General features: G+C 50.6%; 1 long non-coding RNA gene across 1 annotated transcript; it reads left to right on the top strand.

Moving 5' to 3' along the window:
• The first annotated feature begins 987 nt into the window (after positions 1-987).
• LOC122241199 lies at positions 988-3,928 on the top strand. Its single transcript, XR_006221229.1, has 2 exons — positions 988-1,199; positions 3,307-3,928. It is a non-coding gene; the product is annotated as an uncharacterized LOC122241199 (long non-coding RNA).
• Positions 3,929-10,170: the final 6,242 nt, after the last annotated feature.

Raw genomic sequence — 10,170 nt, 5'->3', positions numbered from 1 at the left:
GCACGCTTTGGAGAGACTAATTTTCATCAGTCAAGTGGCCTGGAGCCACCATAATTTGGTCACGAGAAGTCAATGTGACCTTATTTTCTGGTCAAGGGCTGGTGAGATTACACCTATGTGTTTGGTTAATCCTCCCCCCACCCCCCAATATCCCCACTTAAGAGATGGGAAGACAGAATTCCTTGAGGGTGAGGTAGCTTGGGTGTTCAGTTCACCATGGAGCCAGGACTTGAACTCAGGTCTATCTCATATCTTTCCCTGTGGTCTGCTGCCTCTCATCATTGGTGTGGGGAGCTGGGGCCTTGGGCAAAGTTGCCCCTGGTGGATCCTCATTGTGATTAGCTCCATTTCAAAGAATGGAGGGCAGGACCCCATGAGTCTGCCGGGGCTGCCATAATAAAGCACTACAAACTGGGTGTCTTGAAAGAACAGAAATGTACTGTCTCAGTTCTGGAGGCTGGAGGTCCAGAGTCAAGGTGCAGGAGGGTTGGATCCTTCTTAGACTTCTGAATCAGAATAGGCTCTACAACTCTCCTGGCCCAGGTAGCCCCAGGTGCCCCTAGGCTTACAGATGCAGCACTTTAATCCTCTGTCACATGGCCACCTTCCTATAGGGACACCAGTCATATTGGATGAAGGACCTGCCCTACTCTGGTATGACCTCATCTTAACTAGTTACATCTGCAATCACCTTTTTTGGCGAATAAGGTTACATTCTGAGGTATTGGTATTCTGGGACTCTGATACATCTTTTTGGGGACACAATTTAACCCAGAACAGACTTCTAAGACTCTAGATTCTATCTACCCTCCTGAACCCATCAATGAATTCTTCCACTGCCATTGGTTCAATGTGCCAGGAAAATAAAGCTGAATGTTGAGGTTCACCTGCAGGGAAGGTGGCATGCGGGACCTCTCCTTGCTGGAGGACGTAATTTTTCCCTAAACCAAGGGTGTTTATTACATCATAAAGCATCCTAGCAGGGTCTCATCACAATGGCAAACTAAACCCTGAATCCCCAGACAGCGGGAATGGAGACTCACACTTACTACTGTCCCCCATGGTGCCTGGTGCATGGCAGAGTTTGAGAACGGGAAGGGACTCTGGAGGAACTGGCCTGCCACATAAAGTGCAGCACAGTGGTCTGGCAGGACAGGAGTGAACAGCGACCAGGAGACTTGGCAGGGTGGTGGCTGCTGGTGAGTCGGGGACAGCAGCTTTGTGGAGCTGGGGACAGTCACCAGTCATGCTGCGATGGGCTCAAGAATTGGGATGAGGGTTCGACAGTAGTTTGGGGGAGTTTGCTGTGACTGAGGGAATTTAGACAATAGTTGGATGTTAGGAAGGGGGCCGTGAAATAAAGTGAGGGTTTTTTTGAAATGGGAAGACTTGAGCATGGTTGCATGCTGACGGCAAGTGCAGGGTAGGAGAGAGGGCCTGAAGGCGCAGGTAAGAGAATAGAGGACGTTTGGCTGAGGCTGGCAGGTTTGTCTACCCCTGAATGCCTCTAATCTACACCATCTGCTCCCACCTAGAGATTTAACGCCCACCTCAGCTTGCCTCCATTCAATTACAGCCTGTCATCCTTGGCAGGGGCACCTGGGGGGCAGTGGTGGGGTCTCCCTTGCAGTTTTGGTCCCAGGGTGGGGCCTGGAGGCCCCGTGTGCTGTAGGATGATACCTCCTCCCTCCCCCGAGCCTGATACCCGCGATGGAATTTCTGTGGTTTAGTTACCAACCTCCTCTGTGATTCTGTCGATTTCTAGGCCCTCAATCAATGTTTGCTGAACGGTGAATGAATGGACGGATCCCAAGGACAGGGTTACCGTGGGGCTCCCAGGCATTTATCTTGAATCTGGAAAATGCAAGAAAAATTGGGCCATCTGTTTCTGTATTATATCAGGATAGCAAAAAGCCACAGAACTTAACTGTAGCCAACTCAATCATGTGTGACAACCTGGCAGTAATGCAGGACGCCTTTGTGTAGAACACTCTGTGTGTGCGTGTGTGTGTGCGTGTGTGTGCATCTGCAAGAGTGGGGTGTGATTGCATATGCAATCACAGGCGTGGAAGAGCGTGTGGGTTAACGACTGTGTGTGCCTATTTGTGCGGTTGTGTGTATCTGAGCAGATCCGTGCAGGAGCGCATGTGTGTGAGTGTATGTGAGTCCCCACGTGCACACGCACCACAATATGGGCTCCAATGAGCAGGTGCACTGCCGATTGCCGTCTGGTTGTGTCCATACATTATGTCCCCCTGAAAAGTCTCTTCTTACCGTGCTCGTGGTGCTGAAATGTATCTGAGAACTGCCCTACCTCACTCATTCGGCCCAAGCTGAGCTGAGGGCCGTATGAATTGATTAAAAACCAGAATCGTCAAACACTTACTGTACAGAACAGCTAGTAATTACAACAGGCTCACCTTTTGCCCAGTATGAGCATTGTTTCATCTCCCAGCACTTCTGACAGAAAATTCTGTGATGATGAAATTGTTCCATGTCTGCACGGTGTTTTGCAGGACACAATGCCGTCCACGTGTTAGACATTTGAAATGCGGCCGCTGTGGCTGAGGAACTGAGTTTTTAATTTTAAGTCCTTTTTCTTTTACAATTTTTTTAATGTTTATTCATTTTTGAGGGAGAGAGAGAGAGAGAGAGAGAGAGAGTGAGTGGGGGAGCGGCAGAGAGAGAGGGAGACACAGAATCTGAAGCAGGCTCCAGGCTCTGAGCTGTCAGCACAGAGCCCGATGCAGGGCTCGAACTCACGGACTATGAGATCATGACCTGAGCTGAAGTCGGATGCTTAAGTGACTGAGCCACCCAGGCGCCCCGAGTTTTAAGTCCTTTTAATTAATATACATTTAAATATAAATAGCCACATGTGGCTAGTGGCTGCAGTATTGGACAGTGCAGACCGACGGCCTGTGCTCCAGACTTTTCTTTCCACACTGTGTCCCTAGAGCCTAGCCTAGGCCTGACACTGGGAGGGGGCCCAGTAAATGCCAGCTGGCTGAAGAACCCGCAGTCAGGGCAGACCTTTGGGGATTTGCATGAATGAAGAAGATGGAGGAAATTTGGTATAATAAATGGAAAAATAAATGATGTTTGTAGGTAAATGAGTGCTTCTGAAGTCTCGGATAAATATCTTCTTCCCTGAAGAGGTATACGATATTTTCGTGGTGGAGCTTATCCTCAGGGTTTATTAAGACTTTGTCATTTCTCTCTGTCTCTTTCTCTCTCTCTCTCCCTCAAGCTTAGCATGAGCAAACCTCAGACTCACATTTGCATGAGGTATTAATTTCTCCCCAGGGGACGCTCCGTTGGTGATGGAATGAAGCTAATGTCACCCCCACACCCACCTTTGTGTGTCCTTGTGAGCTCGCTATCTCGAAGCCTGGGTCGTTGACAAGACGCTCCCTCTGCATGCACATCATGGGAACGACAGAATCTCTGAATTAGAAGGGTGCTCAGCAGCGACTCCGTCTATTCCTAGAAGTCGTCCACTCCAAGCTCATCTCACCAGGTCACAGTCGCATGTAGGAGGTGCGCCGGTTCCTACTGATTTGGCAGCCTTCTACAGGGACCCCAGTCATGTTGGATTAAGGACCTCCCGACTCCAGCATCTCTGCCCACTGAAAAAGAACATGAAGTCTTCCAGATGCCCTCTGCCTCTCTCACCTGGACCGCTGTGTCTCTGCAGCTGTGTTGCTGGTGTTGCTCACCAGAAGTGCATGATCCCGTGTGCATCACCTCCCATGAGCCCTCTGTGCCTCAGTTACTGCACCTATAAAATGCGGATGATGTTAGGACCCATGGTACCTGCATCATGGGGTTGTAGGGACAAGCACATAAATGAATGCATGGAAAGTACTTAGAAGAGCCACTAATGTAGTAAGCTCTAAATAGATGTTAATTACCAATATTAGCCTTATTATTATTTTAACGCTTATTTATTTTGTGAGAGAGGGAGAGAGAGAATGAGAATGAGCAGGGGAGGGGCAGACAGAGGGAGACACAGAATCCGAAGCAGGCTCCAGGCTCTGAGATGTCAGCACAGAGCCCAACGTGGGGCTCAAACTCATGGGCTGTGAGATCATGACCTGAGCCAAAGTAGGGAGCTTAACCGACTGAGCCACCCAGGTGCCCCTACTTAGTTACTTTAAATGTCCTAAGTGAAGATGTCAGTTGACTCCATTTTTAATGCTTTTTCTTCCTCCCCATCTGGAGCCTTCCTCCCTTGTCTTTGGCTGATTTGTCACAAAACCCTTCCTTAATCTCTTTAGATAGAGGGACGCTTAACTTCTGATATCCAAAGTTGTTCTTGCAGGGAGTTTATGGACACTCATTAGAGATGCTGCTATTTCTAGCCTGTCAACATTTCACATCTCTCTACCCCACCCGGCAATCTGAGTTTCCAAACACAGGGGCTAGTGCTGAGGTCTTCCTATCCTTTCTGCAGCCCGCCGAAAGGCCAGGATCAAAGTAGACAATAAACATTCGCTGAACGAGACATTTTCTTAGGAAAGAGCAAGAAATTTGGAGCCAGAAGACCTGTAGTTAAGTCTTGGTTCAGCCATGTGACTGGGTCAGTCCACTCAACCTCTCTGAGGTTCAGTTTCCTCACCTGTAAAGTACAGAAGTGTGTCTCATACAAGGCTGGTGTGAGGAGTCAGTCGTATGAAGTTGCGTCGCTGAACTTCAGTCATATGAAGTTCTTTGTAAATCGTAAGGGGGTGGATGTGCGTGAGGGGATTGTTGGTATCATATCTACGGGGGGCAACTTTGGCCTGGTGAGCCTTCTGGGCTCCCTTCTGGGGCTGAACAACAGGGATGGATTCATTTGTAGAAAACATTTGCTAATTATTGTCTGGTTTGAATAATTATCCTGGGATCCTGGAAACAGCCCTTCCCACGGATCAAACTGTCACATCTGCTGCCGACCTTTAAGTAATCTGAGTGGGGGTAATTACAAAGGGCTGGTTTTCTCTAAATATAGCTGTTCCCCAGCTAAAGGTCAACTTGAGGGAGCACAGTTTGATAATTGCAAGCAGTTTGATAATGAATTAGGGCAAAGATTCCCAGGGGTGCAGTGAGAGGTTTCCTCTTGCAAAGACCAGAATGTGGATGTCCTGATGGGGAGGCCCTGGCTTTCTGACCCCTGCTGGAGAACCTCACAGTTCCCACTTTATTAAAGTTCCAGCCCTAATGTGATAGCATTCCTGGGAAAGATAACTGTAGTAAAAACTGTTACAGAGGGTGGGGTTCGCCCTTCCACCCCCAGGCTCCCCGAGTCCTGTGTATTCCAGTGCTCTGCTGTGGTCTACTATTTGCTTCTTAGCAGCATGCCTCATATCCCCAGTGGGACTGTTTACTCCCTAATGGCTGAGACCCCAAAACAAAAATATCTGACGGTACAAAATCAGAGATGACTTAGGTGTGAGTCCTGGCCGGTCAAGGGACTTTGGACAAGTCACTTTCTTCATCAGGTTCAAGTTTTCTTATCAATAAAACAGAGCTTGTGAATGACTGCCCTGCCCTGCCCACCAGGATAGGTCATAGGAAGATCCAATAAAGAAACAGGTGGGAAAGTGCTCTGCAAGCTTCAAAGAGCTCTGAAGATGCTAGACGTCAAGACAAACTCAGTCTGTGCTATCTCCGTTTTTTTTAAGTTCATTTATTTTTCTTGAGAGAGAGAGAGAAATGGTGAGGTAAGGGAAGAGAGAGAAGGAGAGAGAGAATCTCAAGCAGGCTCAGCGCTGTCAACGCAGAGCCCAACATGGGGCTCAGTCTCACGAACTATGAGACGTGACCTGAGTCGAAATCAAGAGTTGGATGCTCAGCCAACTGAGCCACCCAGATGCCCCTGTGCTATCTCCTTAGCTTGGTGTTAAGCTTCTCTGGGGCGGCCCTTCTACTTCCCTTGCAACTGTCTCCTCTCCTCACCTTCTCTCTCCTCACTTGATGCTTAAATTCAATAAAAATTTGAGAGAAGTCAATTGAAATAAAAGAGGTAGGGGAGGAGAACAAGAGTGAAGGAAGGCGACAGCTGTGCAGAATGTGAGGCTTGGGGGCTACAAGGTGAGATCAAAGATCTTACATTATCATCCCTTTTCTTTGTAAGATGCATGCTTCACTCCCACCCCTTCCTCCCCCCTCCCCATACTCAGGCTCCCTCTTAAGTCTGTATCTTAGGTCCAGACAAATTTCTCCCTTGCCTGGAGTTTCCCCAGTACCTAGGAAGGGGCTCCCTCCTTTTGGCTCAGCAGTGATAATGTTTAGTAGAGTTGGGCTGCAATATCCCCTTTGCCAGTAGGTGTCACCACTGAGCACACACACTGCTCTCCTGCTCCTGTGTGTTGAGGCTATGCCCTCTTCTAAGCATCAGAACAAACAACGTCCCTGCCCTCAGGAGTAAGGACAATAACTAAACATTTGGTATCTGAGCACTTATTTAGTTATTGTGAGATAATGGTGAATGCTATGGAGAAAGGGCAGGTGAAGAGGAGGGAGGCTGCACAGAGAGGGAGGGCTATTTCCGATAAAGTGAAGGAAGGTGATACAAAACCAACTTAAGGTCACCTTGTGTGTTTCCCCATTCATGTGTGTGACGTCTATTACCTTAAATGGGTTTCTACTACTAAATTGACTTTTGGCCTCTGAATCCTTGTTTCATAGAGCTTGAGGGATAGAGATCACTCTCCATTTTCCTTAGAGATCCCCACTCACAGGGGAAGAGTTGCGATTCTGGGCTCTTAGGCAGAGCCAAAGCATTGGGAAAGAGAGTGAGGGAATAGGCCTCTTGCCCCTGGTCATTGGTCCCCACGGCACCCTCTTCTACGGCTGCCTATAGGGCCTAGTGGTATGTTGGTGCTTCTGGGTCATGCTTGAAGTGGGGGAATGATTTAAGAGTCACTCACAGTTCCACCTGCCTAAGTGACCCTCCCAGAGGCCAATGAGAATGGGGTCCCACCCATCCTCTCTCCTGTCTCTCTCTTCTGTGCCCTGGGGGCGGGGTGGGGTGGGATGGGGTGGGTGGGATTTCTACCCAAGGAGGGGATGGAAAGCGAACCCCAGCTCTCCCCCCCCCCCCCCCACTGCTTCTGGGCACTTCTTCAGGCCTGAGAAATCCCCTTCCCCCATGGAACACAAAAGCCGGAGAGATTTGCAGGCTATTTCTGGTTTTTGCCCTGTTGCCCGCCTCTCTCCCAAGGCAGTAAGCACAGTGCTGACGACCGGCTTGGGGGTGGGAGTGAGTGGGGAAAACACAGGGGAGCAAAAGCCCAGATTGGAGAGCTTCAGATCTCAAAATATCCTCGCAGCCACACCTGTTGGAGAAATTCCAGCCTCACTTCACTACTCCTCGAAGTTCAACATTCTGTGTGTCCGGTGGGCTTAAACCCAGGGTCGCCAGACCTCTGTGCGTTTGTGCCCACGCACTTGTTCAAAGCCACACTTGCTTCCTCTAAGGTAAAGTATGGTTTCTTCTAGCTCAAGTGTGGGAAACATGCAGTGGTATTAATAGTCACCCCCCCCTCCCCACAATGAAGAGTGATACTGCCAGGCAAAAGGCAACAAAAAGCATTTCATTAGCTTTCGGGTGACTTGGAAACTCTTGTCTAAAAATACGGACAAGCAGGAGTGTGAAGGAGTGTGTGGGAGGGCTGTCCCCACAGTTCCCCACAGTTAGGACAACTGGGACCAGTTGTGGGAAATGTGCCAAAATGTCCCTGCCTAGAGCCTCTTTTAAAATAAGCTCCCCTCCCACCCCGAGGTTTACAGGAAACTTCTCAGCAGATGCGGGCAATTTTCCCCCAGCCCTTGAAATGGAAGACAAAGGAAGCTGAGTGACAGGGCATCAGAATGCGGAGAGAGGGCTCACCGGGCAGGCCAGACCAATTAGCTGCCTTCCGCCCCTCGGCTCTCTGCGGTGGTCTCGGGGCATTTAGTGGGGAAGTGAGGGGAGCCTGTGGGCCCTGGTGTGCTTGACACCCAATTAGTGCTCATCCCCCAGCTGACCGGCCAGCCTGCTCCCTTCCAGCTGCTCAGAAGCCCTCTCAACAGCAGCTCTGAGAACAGAGGGTGCTAATTGGATGCTGAAACCCCGACGACACCTCTCCATCAGCCCAGCCCGGCCTTGTCCAGGACCTGGCTTTCCGGAACGAGCTCCTGTCCCTGGTCCTATCACCAACTCATCGTCCCTGGGAAAAGGCTGTTCCTTTCAAGTAGAAACAGAGGAGCTGGCCTGCAGCTTCTGCTGGGATTCCTGAAGAGCCCACAACAGGCCAGAGGCAAGGTCAGCGGGGGATACTGGGAGGGCGTGGGACTGGGAGGCCTGTGGTCATCGGGTTCTCTGGGGCATTAGAAAAGCCCTGAGGTGGGAGACAGGGAGCCTTGCCGCTGACTGTCTCTGGTACCTTTCCTTTCTTGGGCCTCAGTTTCCCCATCTGCATACAAGGGGGTCCAGGGAGACGCCCTGCACATACCCTTCCTGTCCTGGTGTAGAGAGTCTCTGCCAGCTCTCTGGGGTGTCCCACAGACCCCTGCGGGGAGGTGGGCTTGAGCCTCTTGGGACTTTGAGCCGCATGAGGCCTTTTTGAGCCAATGAAGCCCTGGCTGTGGACGATGAGGGCCCGAGCCTGCCTCCCAGGAGACTGGGTTCTCTAGGACAAGTCCAGGTACTTGGGGGACAGACACTCATCCTGGGAATCCAGATGCTCAAGTTATTCTATTGTTTCAATGATTCAGTGTCACAGCGGGGCCACAGTGGGGTCACGTGCTCTCTGGAAGGAACCACGGCCCCACGCCTGTTCCCGTGGCAGCTCCAGATGTGTGTGCATGTGAACAGCCTCAGTGTCTGGCCTCAGTGCTCACCGAGGGCGGGAGTGGAGGGCCTCAGTGAGAACTCAGATGATCGTGTTTCTGTGGCTCTGGTTTTTCACTCCATCCCGGGGTTAGAATTACACATCCACACCCTTTATCATGTGACTTTGCAGGGTGTTTTTTTTAAAGTTTATTTACTGAGAGAGAGAAAGAGAGAGGGAGGCAGGGAGGGACAGAGAGAGAGGGAGAGAGACTCCCAAGCAGGCTCCGCGCTGACAGCACGACGTGGGGCTCAGACTCACAAACTGTGAGATCACAACCTGAGCTGAAACCAAGAGCCGGACACTCAACCGACTGAGCCAGCCAGGTGCCCCTACGTGCAGTTTTTGCAGCCACAGTGGTGGGTGTGTAGCATGGCGATGACCTGGGCCAATTGACTTGCTTTGGCCACTGCAACATGACTAGTAGGGACCGTGCGCTAGTTTGGTGCATAGACCCTGAGCTCCGTCCCCGTTCCTCAGACTTCTTGTGCGCCTGTGATCTGGTATGAAAAGAGCATGCTCCAGGCAGCCACTGCCGCTCCAGCCTGGACCCTGGAGTGTCACATGCCTGGGAGACTTGAATCCACCCCAAAGCCTGGGTCCAGTTGGGGCCATGTGAACTCAGTCTAGAGTAGCCAAACCTAGGTCGACCTGTAGACCCATGAATTTGAAAATAAATGTGCGTTGTGGGAAACCACTGGGATTGGGAGGTTGTTGTGTGACAAATGATGGACTAATATACCAACAAAGGTGAGAGAAACTGCCAGAAAAGGGCTGAGGAACAGCACTTCACAGGCATCTAGGAACGGGGTGTGATAGAAAATGGTGCTATCACACCATTAACGCCAGGGAGCTGGAAGCCCACGTCACCACAGGCCAAACGTGGTCACCCAGGGGCCTCCTTCTAGCACGCCCAGGCCAACCCAAGCTCCACTCTGAATGGCACTGGGGAGAAGCTCCTGAACTGTATTTCTGGAAATTCCCCAAGGTGAGAGTGGAAAGGAGTGAGTGGGTAGTGCTGTTAAGCAAGTAACATGTTATGAACGAACCCGGCAAGGGGAAGGGGCAGAAACAAAATCCCCAGGACTGCGAGGGGCATCTGGAGATGACCCTGGGATGGTTGGGATCCATGCAGATTTGAAAGCCTGGGCAGGAGCCCTACTCATTGCTGAGACTCAGGCATGACGCTAAAACAGAACAAGTGATTCCTAATCAGTTTAACCAAATGCCAGATGACTCTTTCCCGGGAGTCTGTGGCACTGAGAGAATTGCTATAATTGCAGGCACTTGGCAGAGAAATCAGGTGCCTGCC

Source organism: Panthera tigris, chromosome C1 (genome assembly GCF_018350195.1).
Source record: "Panthera tigris isolate Pti1 chromosome C1, P.tigris_Pti1_mat1.1, whole genome shotgun sequence".
NCBI classification, from domain to species: Eukaryota; Metazoa; Chordata; class Mammalia; order Carnivora; family Felidae; genus Panthera; species Panthera tigris.
Note: the sequence above shows the minus strand (reverse complement) of the source record. Positions and strands in the feature narration are given on the sequence as shown.